Consider the following 19,800-nt stretch of genomic DNA (forward strand, 5'->3'; position numbering starts at 1 on the left):
ATTTTGTGTGACAAACATGCAAAAGAATAAGAAATTAGGAAGGGGGCAAATAGTTTTTCACACCACTGTATATATATATATATATATATATATACATACATACATATACACTATATATATATATATATATATATATATATATATATATATATATATATATATATATATATATATATATAAAAAAGAAAATCCTGGAATGTAAAAGCCAGGCGACAAGACGTGATCTTCTCTGAAGTTCTCGAAAGACATTTTACAGACCCGCGAGACAAAAAAAACTGACAATGGAGCATCTCACGGGGCCGTGGAACATAAGATTCTTGCAAGACACACCCTTCTTATCAAATAAGACCATGGACAGCCAGCAAAACATTCGGTCATGTGCCTTTAGCAAAGAAGGAAGAGCATCGCGGAGAAAAGACACCCAAGGCACGATACATATACAGAGAAAGGTACAGAATGTGAAAGCATTAACAGGTGAAAGTATTGTAGTGTCCCAGCCAAGCTGAAGCCTTTTTAGTTTTAAATGACTGTTAGGTCCGCTCGAGGGAGGGCAGAGTACAGCACAGCATACTGATAGCTTGGTGCTGATTGATGTGGTAAGGGGGAGGCGAGACCCATGGGAGAGGGGTTGGAGAGGGTCCTAGGAAGTTGTGTTTGGGGTTACGCAGTCAGCGATTGTTAAAGTAGAACTTTTGTGACACTTTATTAAGTCAGTCGCTACAGTATCAAAAAAAAGATAGCACAGATCGCACTTACAAAAAACAAGAGGAAAGTAGTTCAAGTCAGAGAATTTCAAAAATGGGGTTTAACTCAAATGCATCTATTGGTTACTTTGCAAAAAAATTATTAACTGCTGATGATGTGGATCGTTTTGTCTGTGCTGAAATTCCAAGCAGAGAAACCTATCCTAAATTATGGTACAAAGTCATTAAACACAAGTCTCACAGACCTCATTTAAAAGATTCAGCATAGTGGGACACGAAAGATTCCAAATATTATTTTTACAGAAGTTCTGAAATAAAAGTGAAACTAATGAAATAGCAACGGGAGGGCGGAGTACAGAACGGAAGACTGATAGCTGGGTGCTGATTGATGCAGTAAGGGGGAGGCGAGACCCGTGGGAGGAGGAGTTGGAGAGGGTGCTAGACAGTTGTGTTTGGGGTTACGCAGTCAGCGATTGTTAAAGTAGAACTTTTGTGACACTTTATTACGTCAGTCGCCACAGTATCAAAAAAAAGATAGCACAGATCGCATTGACGCAAACAAAAGGAAATTAGTTTAAGTCAGAGAATTTCATACACGGGGTTTAACTCACATGCATTTATTGGTTATTTTGCAAAAAAAATATTAACTGTTGATGATATGGATCGTTTTGTCTGTGCTGAAATTCCAAACAGAGAAACCTATCCTAAATTATGGTACAAAGTCATTAAACACAAGTCTCACAGACCTCATTTAAAAGATTCAGCATAATGGGACAGGAAAGATTCAAAATATTGTATTTACGGAAGTTCTGAAATAAAAGTGAAACTAATGAAATAGCAACAATTCAAAGAAAAACAAATCTTACAAATGTGTATCTGGAAAACCAAACACGGGGGTTGGTGAGCGAAGCGAGCAGGGGGCAAAGCCCCCTAGTGTATATATATATATAATATATATATATTGTAGCTGCGTTTTCCCAAAATTATCAAAGTTCTGCAGCTTCAACTCAAAAAAATGGGATTCAACAAAAGCCTGACGCGTAGAAATGATTCCACAGACAAAATATCTTGGTTTTTGAGAGTTTAGTTAAGTTTAAAAGTAAAACAATTCACACAAAAAGAAAAAATTAAAATAATAAAAAGAAAAAGTTAAAGTTAAGAAAAGTTCAATTCTAAGCTTAATCTTGTTACATCACAAATCGTTACTTCTCACTTATCATTTCTGAACCATTTCAAAACGGTCAGAAAACTGTATGCTTATCCCATTCCTAAGCTTTAAAATGGATCTTTCAAGTCACTCTTTAATGAGACCTGTTCTAAACAAACTGAGCTTATTATCACACTGTTATTCAGTTATAGTAAGAAGGTTCTATCTCTTGTTAACTATAGGGGGAAAAGACTATACCATAAGCTATGACTATGAAAGACATTAATATTCTATTTAAATTAGGCAAACATCAATATGAGTTTAACTCAAAACTTTAACTTTCTAAGATTGGCTCTTACATTTCCGGCCCCTAATTGGCTATGCAGGAGCTGAGACAATTACTTTACTTCAATATGAGCCAATTACTTTTACATTAACTATTCGTTTCAAATCATTAGCAATAACACTGCAAACAAACATTTAAAAAATTTCATATTTCAAACATTGGCTGTTTCTTGAAGTAGGCACAGTTTATTCACGGGCCTGTGCAGTGTGCTGGTTTTGGTCTGCACACAAACTCTTCTGACTGCACCTTTGGCATCTGGCATTGTCTTGATTACTAGACCCATTACCCAGGAATTGCGAGGTGTAGCTTTATCTACAATTAGAACAACATCCCCTGGTTCAAAATTTCTTCTTGGTGTAAGCCATTTTTGACGTTTTTGAAGTATTGGCAAATACTCTTTTGACCATCTTTTCCAAAACAAATCGGCCATGTATTGAATTTGTTTCCAGCGTCTTCTTGGGTATGGTTCATTTTCTGAAATGAGTTTAGGTGGTATTTCAGGTTTTGTCTTCAATAATAACAAGTGATTGGGTGTGAGTGGTTCCAAATCATTTGGATCATCTGATGTCTTCGTAAGGGGTCTGTTATTGAGTATTGATTCCACTCTACACATCATAGTAGGAAGGTTTTCATCATCGAGTGTTTGTTAGTTTATTGTTGAATTTAAAATCTTTCTTATGCTTCTGATTTGTCTTTCCCACACTCCACCTTGGTGAGAGGCTGATGGTGGATTAAAAATCCATTTGATTTGTTCTTGCATCATGGCGTCACTGATTTTTTTGTGTTCTAGTTTTTTAATAGCTTCTCGTAGCTCTCTTTCTGCTCCGACGAAATTTGTTCCATTGTCTGAGCGCATGATTTTAACTTGTCCTCTTCTATCCATAAATCGGAGTATTGCTTGGATACAAGAATCAGTGTCTAAGCCATGTGCAATCTCTATGTGCGCAGCTCTGGTTGTTAGACATGTGAAGATTACTCCGTACCTCTTGACTAGACTTCTTCCTCTTTTGACTAGGAAGGGGCCAAAATAATCAACTCCAACATTAGTGAATGGTGGTTGGTTTGATGCTAGGCGATCTTCTGGCAAATCTGCCATTTTTTGCTCACCTGCTTTCGCATTGTATCTTCTGCATGTTGTGCACTTTGCAATTATTTTTCTGATAGCAGAATTTGCTTGAGGTATCCAGTATTTCTGGCGTAATTGTGCGAGCACATAATTGTGCCCACAATGTCCGACGCGTTTATGAATATGTTGCAATATGAGAGAAGCAACATGTGAATGCTTGTGTAGAACTGCAGGATGTTTAGCTTCTTCGGGCATTGCAGCTTTACAGAGTCTTCCTCCAACTCTTAATATTCCATCTTGTATGATCGGGTCGAGTTTATAGATTTGACTGTTCTTTTTAACACAAGTCTTTTTCTTTAAAGCTTTTAATTCTTCTGGGAATTCTTGCTGTTGACTTAGACGGATAAGCTCTGTTTCAGCTTTGACTAAGTCATCTAGAGAAATTGTACTTGGTTTTAAAGACCATTTATATTTTTTCATGTGTTTTGTGATTAGTGATTTTTGTTCCTTTGGATTACCTTTAGTCTGACTGGTTTCTAGTTGAAATGTTTTTCTTTCATTTCTTAAGTGCAGCAGTAAGTCTTTAAACTTGAGAAACCAAGCTACTGCTTTCTTCAAGTGATGCCAATCTGAAAAATAAATGATTAGTTTGTTGGTTTGGTTTGCTGGTAGGTGGCTGTGCAGTCAAAGACTACACGAATTTTATTTTTCTTTGGATGATACACACCATGATGAAGGATGAATCACTTAAAATGCCGAATAACCGCTGCATTGCTAACAGCGTGCTATTGGACTCAAAAGAAAATTGAGCAAAAATTCAGGTTTCCATGAAGACTATAAAGCCTTCATGAAAGACATTATAGACAATGGCTATGCTGTTAAAGTACACAAAAAAAGCCTGAATTGTAATGAAGGCAGAGTGTGGTACATCCCACATCATAGTGTGTATCATCCAAAGAAAAATAAAATTCGTGTAGTCTTTGACTGCACAGCCACCTACCAGGGGATTTCACTTAATGAACAATTACTAAAAGGCCCTGACCTAACTAACACTCTCATTGGCGTCCTTACAAGATTCAGAAAGGAGCCAGTAGCCTTAATGGCAGACATTAAGTCAATGTTCTACCAAGTTAAGATACCAGATAAAGACACAGATCTTTTACGTTTTCTATGGTGGCCTGAAGGTAATCTAAGTAAAGACCTAAAAGAATTCAAAATGACAGTACATCTCTTTGGTGCTACTTCTTCACCCAGTTGTGCTTCTTATGCTTTGCGTAGAACAGCCGAAGATGCCAGAGACACATTTCCTGAGGAAGCTGTTAACACCGTACTCAACAACTTCTACGTGGATGACTGTTTAAGGTCAGTGACTACAGAAGAACAAGCAATAAAGCTGTCAAAGGACCTCCAAGCTCTATGTCTCAAAGGGGGATTCCATTTGACTAAGTGGGTGAGTAACAACAGAGCAGTTTTATTGTCCATACCAGAAGAAGACAGAGCTCATGAACAAAAGGACTTAGATTTGAGCCACAGTCTCCTGTCCACAGAGTGTGCCCTGGGCATCCAGTGGTGCACAGAAACTGACAGTTTCAAATTTCAAATTAAGTTACAAAACAAGCCCGCTACAAGGCGTGGTATCCTGTCTGTTGTTAGCTCAGTTTACGATCCACTTGGTTTTCTAGCACCTGCTTTATTGCCAGCGAAGCTTATTTTAAGAGACTTATGTAAAGAGAAATGTGGGTGGGATGAAGAAGTAGAAGTTAAACACATTCAGAAATGGAAAAAATGGATGGATGATTTGAAGTTACTTACAGACTATAAAGTGAACAGATGATTCAAACCTACCGGGTTTGGAACCATAAAGACAGCACAAATGCACCATTTTGCAGATGCCAGTGAAGATGGGTATGGCACTGTCACTTACCTTGTCTTAACCAATGAAGAGGGCAAAAAGCATTGTTCATTTCTGATGGGCAAGTCAAGAGTTGCACCATTGAAGCAGGTCACGATTCCAAGAATGGAGCTGAGAGCAGCCATTGTGGCAGTTAAAATGGACAAAATGCTTAAAGGTGAGCTTCAAATGCCCTTACAAGAATCTACATTTTGGACTGACAGCACCACGGTGCTAAAATACATCTCAAATGAAAGCACTAGATTCAAGACCTTTGTTGCAAACAGAATCTCCGTGATCAGAGATCATTCACAACCTTCACAGTGGAGGTATGTCACATCTGTCCTTAATCCGGCTGATCAAGCCTCTAGAGGGCTGAGCATAGAAAACTTTCTCAAGAACACCACATGGTCACATGGGCCAAATTTCTTATTGAAGTCAGAACGTGAGTGGCCAAAAAGACCAGATCAACTGAATGATTCACTGTTAGAAGATGATCCAGAAATTAAAATTTGTGCAGTTAACATGACAAGAGTAGAAGAGGCTACCGAACCCTGCAGAAAAGGTCTCATTAAAGAGTGACTTGAAAGATCCATTTTAAAGCTTAGGAATGGGATAAGCATACAGTTTTCTGACGAAAATGTAGCTGCGTTTTCCCAAAATTACCAAAGTTCTGCAGCTTCAACTCAAAAAAATGGGATTCAACAAAAGCCTGACGCGCAAAAATGATTCCACAGACAAAATATCTTGGTTTTTGAGAGTTTAGTTTTGAAGTAAAACAATTCACACAAAAAGAAAAAATTAAAATAATAAAAAGAAAAAGTTAAAGTTAAGAAAAGTTCAATTCTAAGCTTAATCTTGTTACATCACAAATCGTTACTTCTCACTTATCATTTCTGAACCATTTCAAAACGGTCAGAAAACTGTAAGCTTATCCCATTCCTAAGCTTTAAAATGGATCTTTCAAGTCACTCTTTAATGAGACCTGTTCTAAACAAACTGAGCTTATTATCACACTGTTATTCAGTTATAGTAAGAAGGTTCTATCTCTTGTTAACTATAGGGGGAAAAGACTATACCATAAGCTATGACTATGAAAGACATTAATATTCTATTTAAATTAGGCAAACATCAATATGAGTTTAACTCAAAACTTTAACTTTCTAAAATTGGCTCTTACATATATATATATATAGTATGTTAGGATCGTCACAGAATATCTTTGTACAATCTAGCTATGGCTATCACGCAAAAGATAACTGGATACTGTAGTAAATGGTGCCTACAACTTGCAAATCACAACCCAACCCAAAGGCACAATTAGGCAACCCATATTGGGCACCTCCATCTGTGCATGTGGTGGAAAGTGTTGATGTAGGTGATGTGATAGCTTGTTGGTCATCCCAAATCTTTCCTGACTGGTGTGACAGCCTTCCTGTAGTATCATTACTAGCACGGCCCAATTGTCATATTTGTATTACTAGCATGTGTTTCACCCTATCAAATTCACTCAGTTCTTTCTGGCATTCAGATATGCAGGAGGTTCAGTACAAGTATTCCATAATGGCTGAAGTAAGCTTTCTAAAGACTGATGCATGTCTTCTTGCACTGTGTGTATTGTGGGCAAAAACCTAATCATAGTTATAACTTACCATGCTGATCTCTTGTGCCAGTTTTTAAGAAAACTCGGTGTTGTTATTTAACATATGTAAACTACTAAAAAGACAAACTTTTAAAAAAGCATTATAATTGATCGGAAGACCACAAAATTAATAATACTTTCCTAGCCACAACCTCCATCCTTCCAGCTTTCACCTACACATTTATTCATGCATCTCTGGTTTGTGTGAAGTTTACCTCAAGCCATTTTCAATCTGTGTCCCTGTGCTCTTGTTGAAAAACTCATTTTAAAATAACAGCTGTGATCCACCTTACTAATTCCTTTCATATCAGTCATGTCATGTTTTAATCTCTGCTTAACACAAGAAACACCTTGTAAGATGCCAATGTCCATTTTAAATTTTTTAATTATTTCTTCAGTGTATATGTCAAGATTCTGTCCTAAAACTTTTCCTAAACAGAAGCATTATAAATTCTTGTTTTTTGTAACTCTAAAATTATATTCAGAAAATGTAACCAAATGTATTTTTCTTTGTTTTTTATTTTTTTCATAAATGACCCATTATAACAATTGCAAGAAACACTATTGAACACCGGTAGGAATAATTGTCTCTCTCCTCTCTCTCACATTTAACCACATTTGATTTTCTTTTTACTACATTAAATCCAATCTAGCCTCCGTTTGCTGAGGTTATTGAATGTTACTACCCAAACATGGATTTCTCTGTCTCTGTTTCATCTGGATGACTAAACAATATTTATCAATAAACTATCACTGTGATGAAAAAGATCACTGACAAATAGGAAAAACTGTTGGTAATCCAGTTTTTTAAATTACCTAAAAAATGTACTACATTTACATTAAATTGCATCATAATGTTTTTTTACACCAGCTCAAATAACAAGTACATAATGGCAAGTCACCTGTATAAACAAGATTATCTGGAGTTTTTGGAAATGTTGAAAAGCATAGACTTCATTGACTTACTGCTAAATGATGGGTGAAAGTCAAAAATGGGATGTTGAAGGGGAATACACTTCCTTCATAATAAAAATACTTGATTCTAGTAGGAAACATATGGGACCATGCTGTCCTTGTATTGGAAAAGGAGGTCTGAGCACTGCCACAAACAAGTGGTCCTTCAATACAATTTAAGATGTTAAACTGAAGGTGCAGGGAAACTGGTAACAGCTAGCAAAAGCTCCAGGCCACTTACTTGGAGCAAATGTAGAGCTCCCTTGGACACTGATAGTAATGTTTTAAACTAGACAAAAATGCCCCAACCACCCCCTCCTTGAGTATGCTGTCCCAAGCTCCTTTAGTGTAAAATAGACAGAAATGAGCAAACCTGCTCAGCTTGTCAGAAAATGAGGCCAGAGTCCAGGCAGAGAGAGAAACAAAAATGAGAATCTAAAGAAAGTTGCATTGGTTGGGAACTGGATGAGCCATTCTGTGAGTGAGAGGTTTGGCAGTTTTTCCTACTTCTGCTCTGCACTTGGCTGTTTCCATCATTTTTTCATAATAAAACACCTTTTGCTTGGAACCTATGGGCACCTTGGCAGATATGAGTTCAGAGACACAACAAAGACTAATTTAACTGCTATGCATAAATACCATACCTATTTATTATGTTTCGTTCTTTGTGACAAATTCCCAAAGTCTACCCTTGGAGCGAATGGCACAAGATAATAAGAACATTTTGACAACATGCCATTATCAGCCACATTTAACTCATCATTAATTAATAGCGTAGGAACAAGCAGCTAATGTGCAAGTGCCTAGTAGATGGTGTGCAGAATGAGTTTTCTAGCTCTATTCTTAAAGTGAACAGTGTTGCATATTTTAAGAAATAATAAATTGGGTGCTGTGTTAATTTAAGAGTTAGATGACCTAATTAACAAATAGAAGTTAAGGTACAGTACTTAACTTTCAGACACACGGCTGCTGATTTAATTTCCACTCCTCATCAGCTGTGTCATAGCCTGTGCTCAAACTTTAAAACAAATAGATCTTATTGTGTGCCTTGAGATGGTGTTCACTACAGAAAGACATTATATAAAATAACAGTTGTTTGTTTGTTATAGTAAGATTACTTACTACCTAGGCAGATCTGATATGTTATTTGGGAAATAAATCTATGGATATTTAATTGTTCAGTATGCAGTTTAAGTTCTGAATGCAGTTTTATAGATGGCAGGTCTGTTGATTAGACATAATGCCTTAAATTGACAATCATAAATAATAAATGACTTGTCTTCAGCTATAAAAATACTTCATTCTCTAGAGCCATTTTATTTTAAACGATATTTAAAATATCAATTTACAATTTTAAATCTTACATTGGTGTTCACAACCATTAGGCTGTTTAATAATCTATGAGATGAAAACATAGGGTTTAGCTTTCAGGACATGACCTTGCAGTGACGGAATCTGAGATTAGCATTTAGAACTTCAAATTTTTTCACGATTGTCTTTTCATTAATCTAGTAAGACTATGAAGGATTATACCATAACATAATACCATACACCATAATAATAGTCTAATGATCCATTACACTTGGTTTAACATTTAACTGAACTTTTATATTTTACCTAGATGAGCAACACAAAAAAATTTAACAAGCTAATTAAACTTCTGCAAGTGTTGCAAAAAACAAACTATAAGAATGATTATAAGAAAATAAAGCAAAAAATGAGCACATTATAATAAAAACCTGCATAAACAAATATGATGTTTAAGTACCGATATATTTTTTCAGATATTTTTTATGGTATAATATTGTCAGAAAAGAAATCTGTTATCTGCTAAATCTGATGTCCTTTTTAGTATTGAAGGAACCATAAAAATGACTAATGTGTTTTCAGTTTTTACACCAGAATGCATCAAGTAGTACAGAAGTGATCAATAATCCTATGTATTCTCTTCCCCCCCCCTCCATAGCCCAACTACTAATTGAGAGCTCTCAGCCTTCCTGTTTATTATCAGCTCTACAGAGTGTGTATTTTTAGTGTTACGTTCTTCTTGCTCTTCTTTCTCTTCATCTTTTACCACTTCTCCTTTCCTGTACTTTCTTGGATATCTTTCTCACTTTTGTTGTACCTTCGATTGTCTCATTTCTTATTCTGTCATTTTTTTGTAATTCCACATATCCATCTCAAAATTCTCATTTCTGCAACATCTAACTTCTTCTCCAGCACTTCCTGTACTGCTCGGGCCTCAGCTTCATACATCATTGCTGGTCTTACCACTGTCTTATAAATCTAACCTTTAATTTATCCATTGTTTTTATGTCTAACTTTTGAATCCTTGCCTTTTATCCCAATTGTATCCCGTGATTTAACACATCCATAACCAGATGAAAGAGGTAAGGACTTAAAGTTAAGATCCCTGGTACAGACCTACTCTAAATGGGATCTTGTCTGTTACACCAACACTGCTTTTACTCTGAGTCCTCACTCCCACATACATATCCTAGACCAGGGGTGGGCAAACTACGGCCCGCGGGAAACATTCGGCCCGTTGGTCTTTTTAATCTGGCCCATCGAAGATTGGTACAAAATTGCCCAAATCAAATCATTTCATAATTATGACTGCATTCATTTGACCTTGTCCTGTAATGCCTGGCGTTCCACCAGGTGGCGCATTAGGCGCAGTGATACATTGACTTGATTTTGCAGAGTCCAGGTTACTCTCTGTTATTACTTTGCTACTGCTCTGAACCCAACCGCAACAATGAGTGCACCAAAGAAAAGAAAAGTCGACAGCGAGTGCAGAGTGTTTAATAAGGAATGGACAACTAAATACTTTTTCACTGAAGTCCGGTCAAAGGCTGTATGTCTTATTTTCCAAGAAACCGTTGCAGTTTTAAAGGAATACAACATCAGCCATCACTTTTCCACCAAGTATGCTAATTACGCTAACAACCAGTCAACGCAAGAAAGGATGGCTACCGCTCAGAGGTTGGCAGCTAGTTTGCAGGCTCAGCAAAACACCTTGATCCGACAAACTGCCATCCAAGAATCAAGCACAAAGGCAAGTTATGTGCTGCCATTCAAATTAGCAAAGACCAGCAAGCCTTTCTCCAAAGGGGAGTTTCATGGCAGAGACAGCAGGTATCTTGTGTCCTGAGAGCAAGAACAAATTTGAAAAAATTAGCTTTTGTGTTTGTGTCAAAGAGTATTCATGAGCTCTACAAGTAAAGATGGGTTCAAGGAATAAATAAAAAAACAGGTATTGAAGCTCTGCTGATCAACTTGACTGAGCTGAGTGAATTAACAAACTCAAGTTAAATGAAATGTTTAGGGCTCAGAGAATACACAGGTAGGACATGGTTGACTTGTTAAAAAAACAGTAATATTTTGCTTATAACTACATGCAAGGTTTCCCCAGTTATAAATAATACTTTGACTAATTGGTCAGTTTTCCTTCCATGACTGAAAGTGGTGCTGTGTGGTGTCCCATTCCATGATGGTTGATGCCTCGATGCTGCCCACCTGTAATTCTGTCTAATATTACACTAGTTTCAGCTTGTGATATTGCGATCTTAATGTTTTCAAAATAAATGAATGTTGGTCATCCCCTTTAATTACGGTCTTAAAATGTACTGGTTTCTACTAATTGAAAGTGAATTGATGTTTTTTAATGTTGAATTAACTGTAGAAAAACCTTTGTTTAAAATTTTGACTGTGACATTGGTTAGCTTGTGTAGTACGTTATCACTACCATGAAAGAAAATAATGGTAAAACTTTTGCCTCAATATAGTGCAACAATTCAAACCAAATATTAATCTATCGTATTTACTCGCAGATAAGTTCTCCCACGGATAAGTCGGAACTTGATTTTACCGTATAATTTCTGTTATTTTATAATGTCAGTCGAATGCAGAAAACTCACGCTACTGATACATGGGATTATGATATGCTAACGCCCACCTGAGAGAGTAACCACGGAGCACACTGCCTTTTTTTTTTATCTGGGTGCAGTAATGTGCTGTATCAGCTCGTGCTCTTAACCTCATTCTCTCTGTCTCGATTGTGGCTATGTGACCAGACGGCAATACCTAAGCTATTCTGAAGCAATGTTTGCACTGATTTGTGTTTTTTTGTATCTCTTACCCTAACACACCTTTATCGTAAGAGCATCCCTTTTCTATGATGGAGCGCTCAATCAGAAGAAAATATGAAGCTGGTTTTAAATTAAATGTCGCTGAAGTAGTGAAAGAAATTGTTAACTGCGCTGCAGCAAAAAAATTCGATGCGTCCGAGAAACTGATGTGAGATTGGAGGATGCAAGAAGATGTAAAAAAAAAAAAAAAATTTAAGTGTCACATTTTTAAATGAGCATATAAGTTGGGGTCTGATTTTATGGTCAATTTCTCAAGTTTCAAGACCTGACGTAAACGTGAGTATATATGGTACATATGGCCCTACTGGTCCATTTCTATAGGTTACACGTAAAAATTATTCAACTTACTGATAAACACTAATGGCAAAGAACTCTCAAAAGACATTCAAAGGCGAGTAAATTTTCTTTCTAAATTCATTAGATTTTTATACATTCTGTAGCAGAATCCCAAATAGATTGAAAATGGCATAAAGGAACACAGACATACTGGTGCCAAGACAGGTATTGTTGCAGATAGCAATGAAAAGCAAATATTTTATGGAAAAAATGAACCCCAACTAATCACATACTTATATAAGAGGTAATATAATCCAATGATAAGACTATAGTCTACTGATAGGTAAAACTACAGACAGTAATTTCTACTCTAAAGGCATCAATAAGCAAACTCTGTTTTTATTCTTTAAACCATGGAGTCAGAGTGGGAATCAAGTCTAATTATTCATTGGAAGATTAAATATTTGTGTTTAGATTGACAAATCCATTACTATAAAGTCATGTACTGAATTTTTCTCTTGGCAATAAATCAATGAAATCTTTCCTCTGTGTTTGCTGTTCTGTTGACTAGCTATCTGTCATTATCTCAGTGCCTTCCTTGTATTCCAGTCACAAATGAAAGTTGCATACTTACAACAGCGTTGCACCAATACGGCTGAAACATCGGCAAATAGTAAAAACATATCTAATATAGTTTGCCTATGTTCAAGATGACAAAAGTTTTTAAACAGTCCTTGTTTTAGAAGGTGTGACATACAAGATATGTAAAATTGCTTTCTTATATCTGCTCCTCTACAGTATGTTGAATTTTTCTTTCATGCTTCACAGGAAATATTACGTATGTGCACATTCATTTAGAATTTTCAATTAAAAATTCAATTACCCTGTTAACCAAAAAAAAAAAAACCTAATTAACTTTAAGAAAATTAGATTTGTTTTGTCTGTTTCTAAAAGATTAGTATATATATCTTTAAAAGTAAAAATAAGAAATAAAAGGTTAGAAAAAAAATCAACCAACTGTGCGAATCCTCAGCTTTAAATAATTTTAAAAGAGAAGATTTTTTTCTATTGCAGGTATTAGTGTGTGTTCTATTAGTACATTTAATCTCAAACAACATAATTTAAACATGTACAGTGGGTAACTCAATTACCATCAGTTTCTTCCTCTGTGGTTGACGCTATATGATCTGTTGTTGATCTGTTTTTCAAATAAAAAAAATAGTATGTTTGTTTTATTCACTTTAATCAGATACTTGTGAAGGTAACATTGTGAAAAATATTAGGCTATGATTATGAATACCCAATTAAATGTGTGTAATCAATAGAAACAATTCAATTCATGCAATTCATAAAGTAAGTGAATAAATCTATATTCTTGAAAAATAATGAGATTTACTAATTGCCTGTCCATTGCATTAAATAGTTACCGTTGGTAATTGCCTGCTAATGCATAGATTTTGATTTAAAATAATATTGGATGATATGATGTTACTTATTCTAAATTGGCATCTTGCGCACTATCTGTGTGAAATCTGAGCATTCTCCCATTAAGTGCTTCACCTTGTACCAAAATTTCTTTATTTGTGTGTCCTCTAATGGACTTTTGTCCTTGCAGGCCTAATACTTGCTTTTTTGCTGTCACAAATGACTACAAATTAACATGAAATGGAAAACGAGGAATGAGAAAATGGATGGATGAATTATATAGCATTTGAATGTAAACTGACCGTCATAGAAAAAAAATAAAACCACAAAAGGAGTTAAATTTTGTCAGGAATTAACTGAAATCATTGCTATGTTATTGAATTTGTTTGTTCTGTACTGTACTTAGTTTATTGGAGATGGTGTACAGGCTACAGTACATATTATATAGAATATTTTCATTTTATATATACAAAATATAGTAACTATTGTTACTTTTAAATAAATTAGTTCAGGTTGAGGTTATTGTGATATATTCGGTTCCTCTGTTGGTTATCATGAGCTGGTCTCTTCATGAAAAGCAGTTTACTTTTTCTATGGTTGAAAGTGTGGGGATGGAAGTTAGAATTATGCTGCCATTACAGGTATTCCAATGGAGTCCACATGAAAGGCAGACAAATCTTTGAAGCATGTGAGAATAGATAAACAGACCAAGAATGCCAGAGAAATGTTGGGGTACCAACTGGGCAACCCTGTGTAATAAAAGTTTGTGCACTCTGCACTCTATTAGTGAAGCTTTCTAGCCTGTGGTTTGGCACTTCTGTGGGAGCTATTTCTCCGCTGAGGTCCTGGTCAAGCATGACTGTCTCCTTCCTGGGACTGCCCTTTTTCGTGGTATCCAAAGTATAAGGGGTGAGTCTTCTCTGGGCATTATGGGTGGAGTTAGGTGCCATCCTGGGGCCTCTTTATGGAAGTATAGTGGAGAAAGAGGAAACAGTGTCAGTGCACTCTCTCATCCCAAGGTGGCACTGTGTATGTTTTCAGAGCCTGGAAGGTGGTGTATATGTGTGTTGTGACAATTTAATTCCTGAAAATCTGTGCACTAATGGCTAAAGTCACCTTCAAAGTAAATTTCTTCTACAGCTATTCATTTAGTCAAATGATGTTGCCATTGTTGGAAACATTCCTGGAGCTCTGTGTCTGGAATACCCTTGTGTTCCTTTGACATCTTATGCTAGACGTCAGAAATGTGTGAAAATCTTCATCCTTTCATGGCAGTTTTTATTTTTGGTCAAGAGTAAAAAATCACAATGGATAAGTCAGGTGAATAAGGTAGATGATCCAATTTTGTAATGGATTTCTGAGCATAACTTAGGGCATTGTCATGATGGATGATCCACTTCTGGTGTCATACTTCACATCTTCTCATCCCTCCTTGAACCTCTTAACCAACTCAAAGACACTCTACTTTTTCATAGCATACTCACCATGCAACACTTTCAACAGCTCCAACATTTCAGCAGCACTTCATAGCACAAGCGACACTACACTAGCTGAAGTACTTGGCACTGTTGGTATATGGAAATATGGAAAAATATTCTCTTTGGATATTCAACATTGTTAAACACAACCCACAATGAAATAAAACAATGAATTCTTAGACAAAACCTGTAATCCAAAGAGACAATGAAACTGTTATCCAGCTTAGTTGAGATGAGAATACTGTATATAGCTGTGGTCTTTAAGATCACTCTTTGGCCAGTGCAGTGCCTGTGTCAGTGCTGGTCTTTGGGTTGCCCCCTTCCCTGATATAACATATACTCCATAATTTAAGTCAGACCAACAGCAAGGCAGATGCTAAATTTCATGAATATCAGTTAAGTTTTTTTGCATGATTAGCAACAAACAGACAAAAAACACAAACAGAAAGCTTATGATTTTATTTATATAAGTACACATACAGGGTAAACACATGTACATTAGCATTCAAAAATTTAGAAACACTCACAAAACAACACTTTGTTGAGAAAGTTATTTGGTTTTGCCCATTAATGAATATAGACTTTAGGACTTCCAGTATCTTCCAACCCAAAGAAACACAATTCATTTATTTTATTGAAGCATATACAGTAACAAGTTTCAGCTGTGCAAAAACAATTAAAAGATTTCTCTAATAACCAATTATGATTTAACATGAATAATTAAGGATGAGCCAAAAGAGTCCACTGTTACTACATTGGAGTGATATCTGCTGAAATGAGAATTTGCAATGGTATGTGAATAATAAATTATACATCAGTTATTTCAAACAAAAAATAGCCACTGCCAATATTAGTAATGCCTTATCAATGTGTTTAAGTCAGTTTAATGGTACCTTGATAGTAAAGTTACAATTTTCATCAAAAAACTGAACATCTCTGAGAGATTCCAAATTTTTTAATGCTAGTGTAAATACAGTATGAATAAAAAATATATATGCAGTACTAAACTGATGTTTAGGAACAGTGGCCAAGATAGGTGGGGTTTGTTTCAGCAGGCCAAGACATAATCCTGGTATTACAGAGCTTCCAGGAGTACAGTCGATTCCTGTTAATCGAACCACATCGGGACACGATCATTTTGGTCCTAATAACCAGCTGCTCCGATTACACGAACATGCTCTATACATGTGCAACCAAGACGGGACGTGCTATAAGTAACATATTAAAATGTCATTATGACTTTTATTGTGCTGCACACCCGTATGGAGAATGTAAAACAAGAACTACGTACATGTACATGTACGGTTGCTTACAACTTTGTTTATTGAAAAAGAAATCTACAGATTCTTTGAAATGATCTACACGACACTTAGCATGTGAAGCACAATAAAAAAGGTTACATTACCAACTTCCAGTCAACGTTTGAAGAACTTGTCTGGGTGATCTGACGCATTCTGTTTACACACTGCACTTGTTTACGCTCGACTTCATGTCCTAGGCTAATGGACGGTCCGTTTTAGGAAAGAAAGGGCAGGCATGTTCACCCCCACTGGTTTGCACTTGGTACAAATTTTCCGACTTCCTGACCTTTGATAAAAGCATAAATTCTCCTGGGGAGCCCATGGATCCTCCTGATGTCGCTGACCCACTTTACATCCGCTTACCGCGGGTGACTTGTGGCTTCTTTTTCTTATTCTCTGTCATGTTCTTTGGTCCAATTGAACGGAATTTTGGTCCAAATATGCGAACAATATTAGGCTTATGTAATATGATCTGTTTCGGTTCTTTAGGATTCGGTCCGAATAAGCGGTTAGTCCGATTAACCGGTGGTCCAATTAACCGGAATCGGCTGTATTTCTGAAAAAAGATGTCCCACAGGCCCATTATAGAAGTAGTCAGTAGTCCACGGCCGATATTTCAAGGCCCTATTTTGTCCTTTAAGAAATGGCTTTTTTACTGATCATACAAGAGAGCGGCTCACGTGAACTGACTGAACGCAGTATGAGTGATCACTTCGATGAATCAAACCTATTCAAAAAACGCATGACACAATTGAGAATGTAGGAAAAGAATATGAAGCGAGTGATGCATACAATATTCATGAGTGCAGCTACTTCGGAAACAAAGTATGGTGTAAATCTAAAGTTTAAATTAAGTTCATAGACAGGCTGCCGCTAGTGTTTGTCATGCCCACGACTAATATTATATTCCCGAGATACAAGTTTAATGAGAGGACGCAGGGAATAAACGAGAGTTTTGATCACTTTGTAACTAAGTTAAAATTGCTGGTGAAGGACTTTGGTTATGCAAATTCCGAGAGACTGTGTTTGTGGAGGGACTGACAGTTAAGGCGGGTGGGGGAGTCACGTCATCATCTCCCCTCCCATTCACCTCATTTCATTCACTTCATTTCGCTCCAAGCCGAGCTCCGCACCTGACGCGGTCTTGCCATTCTTTTTCCTTAGTGTTTAGTCCTCTCTCCTTTACTGATTTATATAAAGGAGAGTTGAGATCATCAGGAATAGAATAATGTTTGGCTCAAACTCAGCAAAAAGTGCGGGAGAAACTTTTAAGTGCCGGGTCTGAGCTAACATTAAATAAAGCCATGGACATCACAATCCGAGAGACTGTGTTTGTGGAGGGATTGACAGTTAATGGGGGGTGGGGGAGTGATGTCATCATCTCCCCTCCCATTCACCTCATTTCATTCACTTCATTTCGCTCCGAGCTGAGCTCCATAGCTAACGCGGTCTTGCGGAAGCAACTTCGTCACGCTGCCACCAAATACTCACAGAAAAATCCACAAGTTAATACACACGCTGTCTCTACAGTTTCTCCACACTCTGAATGTATTCCTCGCATCCCTGTTATACCCTCTGATCTCCCATTTCAATTCAAATGCCTCCAATTTCCAGTAAGGCTCTGCTTTGCGATGACAATTAATACGTCTCAGGGACACACCCTATAAAAGGTTGCCATTGATTTGAGGCAACATTGCTTTTCTCCTGGACAACTATACGTTGCACTCTCAAGAGTAAGCTCGCACAGCTTGGTCATATTACAACCGGAAAGCTGAACTGATGTGGTATACAAAGAGATCCTTAACAAATAGTTATTGGTATATTTTCCCTCAGTTTAAAAAGGTTTTCTTTTCTTTTTAATAAAAATTTAAAAGCAGTACTTCGCATCTGCGAAGCGCGGGGATTTTGCTATATACAGTATATATATGTAGATATGTATATATATGTATATATAAGTGTCTGTGTATATATATATATGTGTATGTATGTATGTATGTGTGTATATATATATGTATATATATGTAGATGTGTATATGTGTATATACAGTATATATGTATATATGTATATGTATATATATGTTTTTATGTGTGTGTGTGTATATATATATATGACAGCAACACTCATAACAGTGACAAAACAATTACATTTACAATCATGTTACATTATTTTTAAAATGTTTCCTTTTCTTTTTTATAACTTCTTTAACACACTACTTCTCAGCTGCGAAGCGCGGGTATTTTGCTAGTAAATAAATAATCCATAAAAACAGATATGACACGTGGAGTTTAAAAAAACACTAATAAATCCTTTAAAAACTAGGTTAAAACACAACGTAGGAAACAATTCTTAACACAAAGCCTAGTGCTTCTTTTACCCAGGCAGCTCTCCTGCTTCTCCCGTCTGGGCCCCGTAACAGCAGAGTCTCCCTCTCAGCAGCTGACCTTTTCTCCCCTTGACTGGTCTGGAGGCCTCCCGATCCCTGGCTTCAGTTGTGCACTCACCCCAGACTGAGACTTGGTTTCCTTGACAACCAGGACCATCACATCAAGGACTTCACCCACCAAGCCTCCCGACTCCTGCTGCCTTCACAGCCTTACGTGGCCTATTGTCCATCAACTGGTCACTCCAGTTCCTTAATAGCTCAGCTGGAGCGACCACTTCCTTCAGCCCCACCGAGTGTTGGCCAAACACTTCCCTTGTGGGCTCACCTCAATGCTGCCTACCTGCGAGCCTGCACTCACTCGCTCACACCGGCTCTCTCACCACACTGCTTCCTGCTCTCCAGCAACCTCCGTTTTCTTCTCTCTCTCTTTTCCCTTTTTTTTTCCTCCCCTTCAGCTGACTCACGCTTCTATTTATCAAGAAGACATGGCAGTTTTGGCAAATCAGCAGCCCCAGGAACAATCACTATGCACTTAGGTGAGAAATGCCCACATTGCGAATTGCCCCAAAAACCTCTTCAGCCACACAACCACCATGCCCCCTCACTAAGCCGCGAGTGCGGTGTTTATTTATTTAAAAGTCGCCCTTTTTACATGAGCTGTGGACCTACTACACCACAAGAATCCATTACAGTCATAATATTATAGCTCTCTGAATAATTTTAAACTGACACATACTTGGGGGTCAATGCACCCCTGGACGCCAAATACTTTTTTGCTGTACTTTTTAAGTTAACGTCATAATTCACAATACAAATTGTGATATTTTAATGGAACACATTTTTTTTCATGCAAACAGCATCACAATTACTCCAACATTGATCAGTTTACACACTGCCAATGAACTGTAAAAACTTAAAAAAAAACTACTGCAACAGTCTGTTATATGTACAAGGTGCAACTGACACCATTGATGAAATTCAGTGAATCACCGAGCCAACTGCGCTTGAACTGGCTGCATGCAAGCACACACATGT

The 19,800-nt window shown here is 36.9% G+C and overlaps 1 pseudogene; it reads left to right on the top strand.

Moving 5' to 3' along the window:
- The first annotated feature begins 4,875 nt into the window (after window positions 1-4,875).
- LOC120528749 lies at window positions 4,876-7,779 on the top strand (annotated as a pseudogene).
- Window positions 7,780-19,800: the final 12,021 nt, after the last annotated feature.

This window comes from Polypterus senegalus, chromosome 4 (assembly GCF_016835505.1).
Source record: "Polypterus senegalus isolate Bchr_013 chromosome 4, ASM1683550v1, whole genome shotgun sequence".
Lineage (NCBI taxonomy): Eukaryota > Metazoa > Chordata > Cladistia > Polypteriformes > Polypteridae > Polypterus > Polypterus senegalus.